The following is a 14,691-nucleotide window of genomic DNA, read 5'->3' as shown; positions in this document are numbered from 1 at the left end:
TAGGCTGAAGTGACGTTCCAGCCGAAGAGCGAGGGCGGAGAAAACCTGCGCGCAATGGTCAGAAGACTGCGGCCATTACGGCTAGGCTGAAGTGATGTTCCAGCCGATGAGCGAGGGCGGTGCAAACCTGCGCGCAATGGTCAGAAGACTGCGGCCATTACGGCTAGGCTGAAGTGACGTTCCAGCCGACGAGCGAGGGCGGAGCATACCGGCGCGCAACCCTCAGAAGAGTGCGGCCATTACGGCTAGGTTGAAGTGACGTTCCAGCCGAAGGGCGAGGGCGGAGCAAACCTGCGCGCAACGCTCATAAGAGTGCGGCCATTACGGCTAGGCTGAAGGGACGTTCCAGCCGATGAGCGAGGGCGGAGCAAACCTGCTCGCAACGTTTCGCCCTCGCAGCAGCCCTAGGACAAACGCGCCACGTGAAGCTCGACCTAAAGCCCCTGCATCACGGCTACGGCCGCTTGGGCGGCGGACGAGAGCACGGTTCTCCTGGTTGTCCAGTGGAGGAAGCATCCGGCCGGCCGCAATGTCACGTCCATTTCATGGCCGTGTGCGCGATTCGTCGACAGGGGCAGCGTCGCCTGCGGCGGAGCTATTTTAAAGGTTTTGAACTTATCAAGAACGCATTTCACGGGGCTATCAGTCATGTTCAAGTCGATTTGGTGGCACGTACTGTACAGCCATAGGAAAATGAAATGGGAACACGAAAATATGAACCAGAACACACAAATGGCGCGACTTATTTTCATGCAGATCAAGTTGACGCGTGGCTTAGTTACAGTGCCAAAGTTGGCAAATGTGACTTTCCGAATATACCAATAGTGCTCCATTATTTGAACTCCACGAACAGTATTTGTTATTTTTACGTGTATTGGTTCGTATTTTTCTGTTCCCATTTCATTTGTCCGTGACTGTTAGTAAGACAGGAAATATAAAAAAACTTGCGCATGAACGTAACTCCAAACAGCGTTTAATGCTTTCAGACGCTAGCAGTATGGTATATCGAGCGGTATGAATATGTGGTGCGGATATCTCACGACATGCGTACGCACGGATGAAATCTTCACTGGACAGATGCATACATCACACTCTGATAGAGTGCTCCACACGTTTGGGACTGCGCACTGTGAACGCATCGACACACTACAGTTTTTGTTTTTCGACACACCTCTTTTTCATTTCCTTATGGCAATCAGCTAACTAGGGAAATCATCGAGACATTCCACATTAGAAAAAAAAAAAGTGATTTGTGCATTAGTAAACAGTCCATAGCATTGCATGAGAAAAATTTTGTTTTTGGATCGGTCAGTTTGAGATATGTACGATCTGCTGTGCGTCATGATGTGTGGACACGTGGGTTTGGTTTGTAGTATTTATGTGGTGATGCGGTTTCAATAAAATTAGTTGTGAGTGCAGCGTGTTTCTGTCATGTTCTACCGCTAGTGTCTGTGTTTTTACGCTGTTATTCGAAGATGTTCAACCGATACCAACTCGCCCAAATGTCGATCCTTCTGACACACTACAAGGCTCCCTTTACCCAATTCCTTCCCTGCGCCGCATTTCATGTCCTCGTTCCCCCGCCATACTAGCGAAAATAGGAAATCGTATGCATTAATGCGTATTCGTCAAGGTGTGCGTTGTAATTTCATGCTAAGCCCGTTGCAGTGCCACAAAATCTCCTCGGTAATTCCCTTGAGAGCCACCAGAAGACGCTAAGAATATGTTCTCACATGTAAACGATTGTCGCACCATAGATCCGCATAATGGCCATCAGCCCGAAGTGGGACACGTAGGTGAGCAGGAAACCGACAACCTAGCTGACCAGCAGCTGCACCAGACACAGGAAACCCTGCGGCAGGCGCGGGAAAGGCGCATCTTGCTATAGTCGGAAGTTTCGTGCACTAAGAGGCACGAGCGTGCTCTAGGAGGAGTCAATATGGTAACATTATCTCGTTCAATGACTCACTCACTCACTCACTCACTCACTCACTCACTCACTCACTCACTCACTCACTCACTCACTCACTCACTCACTCACTCACTCACTCACTCACTCACTCACTCACTCACTCACTCACTCACTCGACAATATTAGCCCGCTCTTATACTCCGTTTCATACATCAAGTGCAACGCTGTCAAAGCTAGCGCTCTTGTTTGCGCTCCGTGCTTCCGCGACCAAAAGTAGTGGGTTGCTTGCGGTGAGCCAGAAACAATAAATGCTTCGCCGGCAACCTCAAACCATAAATTTTACCATCAGCTTGACAAAAAACGCCCGTGTTGCCGGACAAACGATCGAAATATGCGAGTTTGTATTTTATGTTTGTCGCTTTCCTATCAGGTTTTCGCTCTCCGCGCGACCTTGAACGCCGTTTTTTGTTTACTCTTTGAGGCAGCGTTGCAAAAATGGCGTTCAGCTCTTGGGCTTCGACCACGCTTCCTGTACGCATTTTTTCGAGGGTTTGCACATCAAAGTTGACAAAGAACGCCAAGCGAGTAATTGCAAATGTGTACGCCCGTACCAGGATGCGTTTCCCGGCGAAATGTGTGCAGGAAGTACTGAGTGTTGTGAGCGAGAACCCCGGAGTATCTCCCCGTACCGTGGCGAAATTGAAGGCGGAGTGTCTGCGTGGGAATTCGGTGTCTCCAAAGAGAAGACCTCGTGACGTGACGATATCAAGCACGCGAACCGTCAAGCATGACAGCTTCACAGTCCATGCCACCCGTGTGAAAGTGCAGAGCATGTACGCCAAGAGGGAGATCCCGACACCGGACAGTGTGCGAAAGGCTCTCAACGAAGATGACGACTTGCCGAACTTCACGAAAACCACCTTGTGGAGGTTAATGAAGGACATGGGCCTCACGTATAATAAGAGAATACGAAGTCTTGGCATCATTGTCTGGCGCCGCAGGTACCTGCGGGCGATCAAGGAATTCCGAAGACAGGACAGGGGCGAATCGTTGATGAACTTCTCAGGAATGTGTGACCTGTCAGTGGCGGCTTTCTTCACGAGAGTCAACTGGCAGAGCTGGAGCGAGGACACCTTTCTATCCAGCCTGCTCGCGCTGCTTCATGCTGAGCCGATTTCCCGAGAAGGCTTTGTTAAGGCGACAAAGCAAACTGTTTCCTCGTCGTGTGGTTTTGTTTGTGGGGTTTAACGTCATCAAGTGACCCGTGCTATGAAAGACACTACGTTGTAGTGCTGTCTTGTTCGGTCGTGAAGTGTATACAGCCGGAACAGTCATATAACTTCTGCAAAAACTGGGTGGAACGAAAGGAAGGAAAGAACGAACGAAGGAAGAAAGGAACGAAAGGAAGAAGTCGGAACCTACCAGGAAATCGACCAGAGGTGCTTTCCTATAAATAAAGTTTCTTTTTTAAACCACGAAAGTCAGCCTCCTCTTGCAATATTTGTGTATGACACACAATCCGTATTGCCCCTATATGCATTTATGTATGGCAAGAAATCTCCAACTCATGAGCTAGTACTGCTTTTGTCACAGCATTAACCTATGCCATAGACATGTCCTTCACACAGAAAAACAGGCCATATCGAGGTTCCGTATATAAAAACAATTGACCTATCCATGATTCTCTTGCGAATAAGAGCCTAGCTTAATTAAAGAGTTCTCTTTTCAATCACAAAAGAAAATATAACTCTCGTTTCGGGGTGAAACATTGTAGTTAAGAAATAAATAAATCACGTACAAGAATACTCAAAATTGTTGCATATATGTATTCTGACTGGAAAGGGGACAATAACAAATTTAAAATATGTATTATGCGTTTCTGTTCCAGAAATCAGTATTCTAAGGTACAGAAATCTGTTTTCTGGCCTTTCCCATGAATACCTAATGATACGTTATTCGCACCAAGTGCTTCGGGCTACTCCACAGTGCAGGGCCAAAGTCAGTTCCAAATTGTTTCGGCAAAAACTGGACTCGTTGCTCTGCTGGCGTCCCGGTATAATCAATAACATGCTGAATGTTTTAAAGGAGCCATGAAGAGAAAATGCAAGTTGGTTTTATTCGAAAGATTTCGTGTTTTATAGTGCCCCCAGCGCTTGTCCGGATACAAACGATGCTTTATTCACTGAGAAATTAAGCAATTTAAGTTAAAATTTTGATTTTCCCGCTAAATCGTTTGTCTTCTGGGTCTGCAATGACATCACAGGAAACGACCGCTCTGCAGCCTAGAATCCCTTCATTCACGCATCCGCCGTACAGGGTAGGGACACGTATACGCTGGCGCCGCCATTTTGGGTTGCTCGCTCGCCGCCGAAGCAAGTAATTGTGTCAAAAACGCGCTAAAATTATCGCCGCAACGCGGTTTACTGAATACGCTTGAATCATGTTGTCTGTTTCGCGTTGCTAGGTCTCGTGGGAAACGAAAAGAATAACGCGTTGAGCCCGTTGGCCCAATTGCGGCGGCACGGGACCGTTCAAAGGTTGTCTCCACCCTGTACAGCGGTGTTGGTTTGTTCCCGCGTTTCTTTACGTTACCCGAACCTAGATGGCGCCACCATACCGTGGCAAGCGTTTGGTTTGTTTTTGCCCGCATTTAAAATTGGCTTGTTTTTGTTCTGGGAGAAAACATTCGTTCCCTGAAACAGTGCTCGCTCGACAAATGGGGTCACGCAAGACACCGTTGCTTGCGTCAATCGGCCAGTGTCGTCTGAGACAACCCCAAGCCCCGTAGTGCTGTGCAGCTAAACCAAGCATGCTGTGCGCAGTACGAACAGCAGAACGCATCAGTACTTCTATGTTTACATGTGCTTTCGTAACTTCCCCTGTTTGTCCCATCATTCTTATTGCTTTGTAAAGAATGGGCCCTAAATTTAAGCGCAAATCGCTCGTTCGTCTAGTTTGTAAGCTCTACCTAATTTGCGTCTGCTTCTGCCAGCCTCCGCCAATCGCAGAGCTTAGCTCATGTGACATCATAGGTTCTGTTGCGGGAAATGAGCTTGTGGGTCGCATGACCATTCCCGTTTTTCCTAATTATGTAGCTTATTTGAGCGAAGTTTACGTTAAAAGTGGTGTCAGTATGATTCTAACGAGACAATCTTTTGAATGAACCAAACTTGTGTTTTCTATTCATGGCTCCTTTAAGAGAGGCACAAAAACAAGTGGATCATCAGGGCAACGGCGAAAACGAAAATTGAAAGCAAGCACCTGTTGGTAATTCACCCTGGTTGGACCAGCTGTGCTAACTAATCAATGAATTAACGTGTTTTTCTTACACAAAATTCTAGCTGGAATAAACGAGGTAAACTGAAAATGCTGCAGAATCGCGACAAATTCGCCATTGCTGGTCAAACATCGGTGCGAGCTTGTTTCGGCCCGCACAGATGAGCACGGTATGCATCCAATGAACCCATACGTGCAGTTCATTTCCGCATGAGCGTAGTGTTTAAGTTACTGGGAATGAAATAAGATTTAGAATTGAACTCGCTGAAGACGTGATAAAAAATAAAAAGAAACGTTGGAACGCGGTTTCGAACCCATGTACTTAAAAATTCAGCGTCTTTTCTCCAGAGCGACGCGTTAGACCACACGGCTACAAAACTTTTTTTTTTCTTTATTACATGGGAAAATACGCTCAGACGTTGCAGTACGAGGAATACAAGCAAACAAAAGAATACCCTGAAGTTATGACAAGCAAATATACATCAAAATTCAGGCAAACACACACAAGCGTTCAAAAGAGGGAACCAGTCAGGTGGTTGGTCAAGCGAACTATACACACTATGTACAAATGCCACAGTTTCTCTGAAATAAGACTTCGTTGATCTTGGTGGCTCAGCATGTCTATCACATAAGCGGCATCGCCACAGACTGTACAAACCAATCAACACGAACATGTCATAAGGTGGCTATCCAGGATAGTCGAATGGCAAAAATCGGATAGAGTAAGGCGTAATATCCATGTCTTTTTTGAGCGTTCGCTGTAGAATGTCCCAGAAAAAGACAGCATCTCTGCAGTCTACAAAGCAGTGATCAATTGTCTCTGGTCGAGTACAGAGCCGACAGTCTGTCGACCAAGCTATAAACAGACCCCGATCTTTCATCCAAGCTTTAACAGGGAGCGTGCCAGTGTGTAATTTAAAGAAAAATGTTTTAACACCTGGCGGAACACACATTTTACACACTCTATTGAGGACATCCTGGTACGGACACTGTAGGTACAGAACACGATATAAAGGTGTGGGAAAAAGCCCAGAAACCAGGGCATCAGAAATAGAATCGCGCGTAGCAGTAAATATGTACTCAAGGCTAAACCGAGCCTGTAAGAAGCGAATTGTGTCAACCACTTCTTTGAGGAAACCTCGCGGGCTTCGGGCTGCGTCCACAGACAGCGAAGACACCACAATATCAGGGAGAAAATGTGCAAGACGTATTTGCAGTACAGCTTTCAAAAAAGGATGTTGAACATCTCGAAAGTAGAATAAACGAGAAAGAAGCTGCCAAAGAAACAGATGAACAAGCCCAAGTCCCCCTCGCACAACCGGAAGAAAAAGGTTATCTCGACGCATTGGCTCACTACGCGAACACCAAATGAAGGTTGCAAAAATCCGGTGAAAAGCCTGTATCCTCAGTCGTGAGCAATGTAACACCTGTAGGACATAAAGAAGTCGGGTCACAAGGAACGTGTTACACGCCCGAGCACGAGAAAAGATGGACAGCTGCCGTCCCCGCCAGTCATTCACTTGGCGCTGTAGCTTCACCGCCTGCTCCGACCAATGCGAGTCAGTATTGCGAAACTGCGAGAGGGGTACTCCTAAATAAGTTAGGTCTCTATTCCAATTGATTCCGGCGAAACAATCGGGAGTGGTTCCCCATTCTCCTAACCAAAATCCGCAGCTTTTCTCGAAATTCAGGGCCGCACCTGAAACCTCGCAAAATTCTTGTGTAATGGCAAGAGCGTTCTCCACGCTGGCCTTGTCAGTACAAAATAAAGCGACATCATCGGCATATGCTAAAATTTTCACTTCGAAGGACGATAGCGTGAACCCTCTAACATTAATGTCCTCTATTATGCGCATGCATAATGGTTCCAGATATAAGCAAAACAGGAGTGGTGATAATGGGCACCCTTGACGAACCGATGAAAGAAGGTGGATTGGTTGGGTTAGCCGATTGTTGACTATCACTCTTGTCGAGCCATTAGCATAACATATTTGAATACCTTCGGTAAGCCAAGATTGCGTTCACATGCTGTAGAGCACGAAACAGAAATTGGTGACTGACGCGATCGAATGCCTTTGCCAAATCTAGTTGTACTAAGGCTACCTGGGCTGACGTACCCGAAACACACTCCAATATAGACCTTGCTATGTGTATGTTAGTTTGAATAGATCGCCCACGGATGCCACATGTCTGATGGTCACCAACTAGTAGCTCAATTACATTTTGAAGACGGTTGGCCAAAATCTTAGCGAAGACTTTATAATCTACATTACATAAGGAAATGGGACGATATCCTTCTACTTTACGCAGTTTGTCAGGATCATTACTTTTGGGGATTAGAACAGTGTGGCCTTCGTACAGCGTAGGTGGAAGAAATCCAGTCTTGTAAGCCTCGCGGTAAACCTGAAGTAAAAATGGAGCCAGCAGAGAACAGAATGTGTGGTAAAATTCTGCAGTGAGACCATCAGGTCCCGGGGTTTTGCCTTTCGACAATGATTCAATGCTAGACACCAATTCTTGAATGCCAATCTCCTGGTCAATGGATTCACACTCGTCCTGGTTTAATTTGGGCAGCAAACTAATGAATTTGTCAATGGAGTCCTCGCTCATTGCTCTTTTGGGAGTTTGGAATACAGTTCTATAGTAATCGACGAAGGCCATCATTATCACAGTAGTGTCATCAGTAATTTTCTCTTTATACTCAATTTCCAGTATTTGTTTAGACAGAGCATGACGGCGCTCATCACCTAGTGACCGGCGACATGGTTGCACTTCAACAAAGCGCTGTGATCTCGCTCGCACTAGTGCTCCCCGGTATTTCTCAACATCAAACGCCTGTAGCTGCGCCTTGACATTCCGAATGTCATCCATATATTGGCCTGGACATCGGCCTTCAAGTTCATAAAGTTCTCTCAACAATTTATTTAGGTGATTTATGTTGTTTTTCTTTTCAAACGCCATCACTGTAGCCTCTTCAATTGCCGTGACTTTCAGCGGGGAGCGATACACCTTCTTTCTTTGCGGATACTTGTATAGCCTTCACAGCGTTGCACTTGATGTATGAAACGGAGTATAGTGTGGCGCTTCCTGCGTATCTTGTCAATCGTGACCGAAAGGAATTATTTTCGCTAACGCTAGTTATTGGCCAATGTCCTAACAATACAAATAATTTTCGTCACATTTTCGACTATGTGGGGACATTTAGTTGCACTGCATAATGACCCAGTGTACGAGATCGCACAAAATCGCGAAAACGCTGACCAACGGCGCGCGAACAATGCTTTGAGGCAAGGCCAACTTTAAACCGAAGTCAACATTGTTTGCCGACCTGCCGGTATCGCTCCATGCGTTCGTAAGAAGAAAGGAAAAATGGCAAGGGGAGAGTGTCAGGTGACGAAAAGGAAACCCACGTAACCCCAGAAGTCGGCACTTAGCTCGAGGCAGTCATTATTTACCGGCGAGAAACTTAACGCACTTCAGTTGCTCGACAACCGGCGGGAATGTTCCGCGTCGAGCTGTATTGGATTGGATTGGGAAAACTTCTTTGGGGCCTGCGAATAAAGTCTTATTGCTAGGTCTTCATGACTCTGCTGGAGTCGTCACCGCAGGTGTAGCCAGCCCGGCTAGGGTCCCCCCGCTCCCCGTCACCGGGTCACCGCGGTCCCCCTGCCTGGCCAGCGCCACGATGACTCGTAAGAAGCAGGCGCGTAATATACATGCGCACCACGGCCACGCCATGAAACGTCGCTTTTAAAGTTGCGAGGAGCAGCATGACCGAGCTGATTTGGGTTTGTCGCATTAGTGCCAAGTAAAGTGTTTTGAAAGCTCCAATTCCTTATGCCAGCGAGTACTGCCCGAAGTCATTCAAAGCAAACGAAACATTTATAGTCTCCGCCATCGAATAGCATAATGATGATATTAATTGCTGCTGAGTGTCGAACGTTGTTTCAACGAACCTAGGAATTTGTCTAACCATAAAATGGGGCCTACGTATTATGAATACGAGTGATTTAATTTTGTGCGAGAGGCGGTAAACATCGGTGTTGCAACGCATCATGAAGCGGCATGAGAGATTCCGTTCGCCTGTATACGTACAAGCCAGGCACTGTCTGTGTGCACCTCGTGCCACTTATTGGTGTGGTTCGCTGAAAACACCCGTGCGCATTTATGAAACTGCTAACAGAACTCCGCTGTGCGGCCTTATAGAAGATTATGGGTAGACTCGTGGGTTTTGAAGCGAAAGTAGGTTCTGGAGGGAGAACACCAACGGGTGTCGAATTTTCCCCCGAGACCCATGATTTTCTTTTATAGTTAAATGCTCCCTTAGTTCAATTCTGCGCATAATTTCTTATGTATGGCTGATTTGTTATCTTTAAGGTTGGTTTAGAGGAGGGTCGTGGTGTTTTAACTCGCTTCTTAACGCTGTGCATCCCAACGGAAGTGATTGGCTTGTACCCATCCTAAAAAGGAATATCGCAAGCGGCATATGGGGTGACAGGCACAAGCAGGCAAGAGATGGCAACAAATGATGGACTTAACAGAGAAACATCTTCCCACATAGTCAGACCCGATGAGTCGGGCTGGATAGCCCTAAAAACTACCCAACCAAACCACAGGGACGATTTTGGCGACTCAAGAAGGTTTGGGCGTGTCTCGTCATGATCGCCTCCACGCTTCCTTCCTTCGTGTTTTAAACCTACGTAGCCTTATGCACCGCCTGACCAAATATATTTACGGGCAGCAGGACGCAGGACATGCACTATTAAAGCTCGCAACGACAACAATGAACCACCAGAAATGCGAACAATATATTTACACTGTTTACAAAGCGGCCATGAGAGAGACTCCGCAGGCTTCGCGCCAGCCACTCCCTCGTCGCAGTCAGTAGTGGGTGAAGGTGCTACGAAGCATGAACCACTTCTGTGTCATGTGAGAAGATATTTGCGGGAACGAAAAATTTCACGAGATCGTCCGCAAGTGTGTTGCACGGTCACTTGTTCAAAAACTGCCCAGATTCAATGTCGGGGTTCCTGAAGCAGCCTACTACTACGTAGCGAGGGTGGCGCGGCCACCACGGCATGTACTCAGGAAACTGGGAACTATGCTCGGCTCCTTTTTCTGGGGTGGGAAGACTGAAAAAGTGGCCCGCACTTGCTTGCGACTTCCAAGCAGCATGGGCGGTTTCAGTATCCCCTGTTTAGAAACAATGAGTAGTCTCCTCGCAATAAGGAACTTGCTCAACCTAGCTAGTGATGAGGAATACCCGGGGCGAAAGCTCTGTGAGTTCTTCCTTGGCACTGACCGAGCATTGTTTTTCGATGGTGTGCGGGTAGGACCCTCAGCCGAGCAGCCACCCCCGTTTTATAAGCACGTCATAAAGTCGTTCAGAAATTTGAGCACGCAACTCCCTGACATTGACGTCTTCAACACACCGTCGAGTAAAATTTGCGAAACCCTCGCAGTGACGCAGCTAACTCAGGACCAGCTCCGAAAGAGCAGGGCGGTAAGGTGGAAGCAGCTGACAGCCTCATTTTTACTGGCCGACGTCAGAGATTTCAGCTGGCAACGCGGCTGGGGGGTTCTGCCCACGGCAGACCGCATTGCAACATGGGGTGTGGCACCCTCCAACAGGTGGCCTCAGTGAGGGCTGCGTGAAACGCTGCAGCATGCGATGTTCGATTGCCAGGTTGCAAAGACCTACTGGAAATTGTTAGCTCGGATGCTTGGACACAAACTCGACGCACGCACAAAGTCGCGCGACGCATTTGTTCTGTTTTTACTGTGCGTTGGTGCCCAGATCATCTGGAAAAGGCGCGGCTTTGCGGCTCTCATAGCGCGGCCGCTAAAGTACACGTTTCCAATGCTTCGGAAAATGCGCTCGCGTCTATTCGATCACCTGAAGGCTGAGCTCGCCGCGCGGGGGGAAAAGCAGTTCCTTCAGCGGTGGTCCACACGGTTTATCCGTGTGCTAAACAAACAAATAGAAGTGTCTATTCTACCCTATTGACTGTTGTATTGATCTTGACGTATTGTCGTGAACTTTCGAGGATGTGATCTACAGTGGTCTTTCAGAGTAATTGTGCTTCTAATAGTGTGAGTACTAGTGAACTGTGGAGAACTGTGGATTGAACTGTATGTGTAGTGAGTGGTGTAGTGAGTGGAGTGATACAAGTTGTGTGTATGGTTTAGGCGACTCGTGTAGTATTGAGCACAGCGGGTCTTTGTATCGGCTATTAATAAATTTTCTTGAAGAGACAGGCCAAAATTTCTGCGTTTAAGTAGCTCAAGAAAAAATATCGTCTTTAAAAGTGCTTACCGGGCGAGCACTTGTAGGCACAGCTTGCAAGGCTAGGTCGGCTGTTAAGTAAGAGCACCAAAACACCACGTACCCTCAATAAGGCATTGGACAACATTTTACAGGCAAGAATGATGCTGCGTTAGCACGATATTTCTTGGTTGGCGTTACCATACGGTGTGTCAATATTTCTTTGTTTTTCTCCAAATCTGTCCGAACGTTACCGGATCGCAGCGAATGTATCAGTCTAATGATATGCAGGCGGCTGCCAGCGGCTGATAATTTACGTGCAATAACGGTTAAAAACGAAAAAGGTACCGGACTGTGGTTTTATCTCGTTTTTATTTGGACTTGAAGTGCAGAAAGGCAGAAAAATATGAGATGTCAAGTTTATATTTAGGCAAACTGTCGATGTAGCGATGTTTCATGAGACCGCCCTTATTCTGATTCTCTTGATGTTTTATCACAAATAGTGTTATTCTGAGCCAAGAACTATTTTCGAAACTTTTTGCTTCCGGTGGGTATTATAATAAATAGAAGTTTTCTACCATGAACGGCAATACGTGCGTGAGCCTGTTTTAATTTGAGGTACATCCACTCTATATATATATAGATACTAAAAATGTTTTACTAACATCATGTTACCAAGAATTGTGGGGAACTTTCAGCATCTGTGGTTAAGTTAAAGTTGAGTTGAACAATTATTTTTGTTGCGTCATCAATGCTTGAACCGAGTGCTCTTTAAACCCTTGCCAGTGCAAGGGTTTACACCACTGGCAATTTCGCTGCTGCGGCTAAGATCAATATCGTGCTGTGTGCGGGGGGAAGTTGATGGGTAAAGTAGCCGCTAAAGTATGACACATAGATTGGTGGGGGAATTAGTGTGACATGGGTCCTGATGATGAGACGTTTACATAGAAAATAAGCCCTATTACAATGGGCAGCGCCAAGAAAGCAAGTGAGAGGATCTGAGGTGTGGTTCCAAGTCTTAAGAGAGAATTCGTCTAGTCCTCAAGAAGCACAAGTGCTGGTTACCCGCAGACAGACTTGTGGAGAGGAGGAGTTTTTCGGTGATTAAGCCTACGCTCTTTTTTCGGCGATTAAGCCTACGTTTGTCTATCTGTCGGTGGTTAGAGGAAGGGAATGCGGCGTATCGCATGAGCGAGCTTGTTTAGCTGCTCAATATACACACATCCTGCTACGCTCCGCGGTCCAAATATGAAATTCGAGACGGCTGCGCGAATTGAAAACATCCCCATCGTCTTGTCTTGGAGCTGCCAAAATTTAATGGCAGGCTTTTTCCCAGCCGGAAAAAACGAGGGCACAGAAGGTGGGGGATTTAGATTCAGATTTATTTCGTGTACACGAACATTTGGAATCCTGTGCGCAGCAGACGTAGATATAGGCAGGAGTGCTGTGATGACTGGCTGTCATGAAGGCGGGAGGCATGGGATATGGCTTGGAGATGCACATCGGCAACCGTCAAGTAAATAGGAGGCTCGAATGATTAAGGCACTACAGGGTTGTTTTAGGGTAAAGCTCAACAGTCGTATTTTGCGCTCTTCAGTGGGGACGCCGGCAATAATGTTGGTTTGGTCACGTGGAGCTGCGGTGACGCTCCATTGCTACTGGGGCTAGCGCCACCGAAGTTTTGTGACGTCAAGGTGCAAAGTAAGGAGCGTTGTAGCCAATATTAAAAATACAACTAAATGCGTTATGTGTTAACTCTAAACAAAAGGAACGTGGTGGAGCCCTTCGTAACCTCTGCATGAAAGTTATACGTTATCCTTGGCTCCTCTCCCTCCCCTCCCCTCCCCAAAATGTAGGCACGTTGCTTTGTCGTTACTATATCTACAGAGTCAGCGGTAAAGAGCTCACGCCCAGAATTTACGGTTTAGGGAGATTCCCCAAAAAATTATCATAAAAACTCTCAAGTTGTACCCCATCAAGCGTGAGAATCCGCTTTATCACATCATCTTTACAGCACCCCTAGCGTTGTTTACAAACCCACAGAGCAGCACATGCCCACCGAGTTGTATTTCGGTCAACACTTTTCCAAGTGTTTTTATATCACTGGATTCGCAAAGCTCCCAATTATCACCAACAAGGCGATCGAAATCATAGGTACTCATGTGAATCGGCCCTAAACACCAGGAGATTATGATCGCTTCAAGTCTGTTTTAAGTAATCATGCAACACCGTAATCATAATATTGTCTTAATAAATATGTTATACCTCTGGCGTAACGCCGGTGGCCTGGGGGTGTAGCTCAGCGGTAGAGCGTTCGCTTAGCATGCGAAAGGCCCCGGGTTCAAATCCCGGCACCTCCACAGGAGCCGTTTTTTTTTTCTCACACTTAAAAGCGAGATGCAATAACTCGGGTATTTCAATAGAAAAACAATACTTCAACGCAGGTACAAAATTTTGAGCCGGAATGGTAGTTACCTCTTCGGGTTTCCTAGTCCTTCCTTCGCTGATACCGGCGACAGATGGCCATAAAAGACCAGGCTTTCTTGGCATATGTTGTCGGTGCAGCTTCGCTTTCCTGCGAGGACACCCAGATCACCTGACCATTACTCTGGCGTCCGCGGCAGCGTTTGAGAAAGCAAATCAATGGCTGAGAAGTGAGAACAAGCAAGACATTGTTTATCTCCACTGCGTTGTAAACTCGTATCACAGCGGCAGCCCGCACAGCTAAATCCTTCAGGTATTCGCACCTGGCAAGTGTATCTTGTGCGCCTCTTCATTAGGTTTTGTTTTACAAAACTAATTTGGAAAAGTTAACTTCCATTCACCCACGGGTGGACTTGACGCGAGATGCGTTTAGAAACTGGGCTAGTCAGAAGGAGAAAGGAACGCGTAAAGCGGCAGAAAAGCAGACTCCTCAGTTTGAACTGGAGAGAGCTGGGAGGGAGACAAAAAGAACGGGTCAGAGCGTAAAGAGAATTCGAGAGAGAGAGAAGGAAAGAGATCATCAGTCGTCTGTGGAGAAGGCTCGCGAAGAACTCGGATGGGCCACAAGAGAGACAGAAAGATCGCGGCCAGTAGAACTCGATCTCATGGTATGGTCTGGGCTTGCCAACAGAATAACAACATTGGAACCATACTAGACCAAACTTTAGAGCAGTGGGAGCGAGACTCGATCAGCTGTGACCCTTATCGGCAATTTCGGGTCTTCGACAGTACGAAGACGGAAGCAAGCTCTTCT

At 46.9% G+C, this 14,691-nt stretch overlaps 1 non-coding gene across 1 annotated transcript; it reads left to right on the top strand.

Annotated features, from left to right (window-relative positions):
- Nucleotides 1-13,741: 13,741 nt before the first annotated feature.
- Nucleotides 13,742-13,813, top strand: Trnaa-agc (transfer RNA alanine (anticodon AGC)). Its single transcript has one exon. It is a non-coding gene; the product is annotated as a tRNA-Ala (tRNA).
- Nucleotides 13,814-14,691: the final 878 nt, after the last annotated feature.

The sequence above is a fragment of the Haemaphysalis longicornis genome, unplaced genomic scaffold, assembly GCF_048455015.1.
Source record: "Haemaphysalis longicornis isolate Haplotype H1 unplaced genomic scaffold, Haemaphysalis longicornis Haplotype H1 scaffold_3, whole genome shotgun sequence".
Taxonomy (NCBI): Eukaryota; Metazoa; Arthropoda; class Arachnida; order Ixodida; family Ixodidae; genus Haemaphysalis; species Haemaphysalis longicornis.
This window is presented reverse-complemented; position numbering and strand designations above follow the sequence as displayed.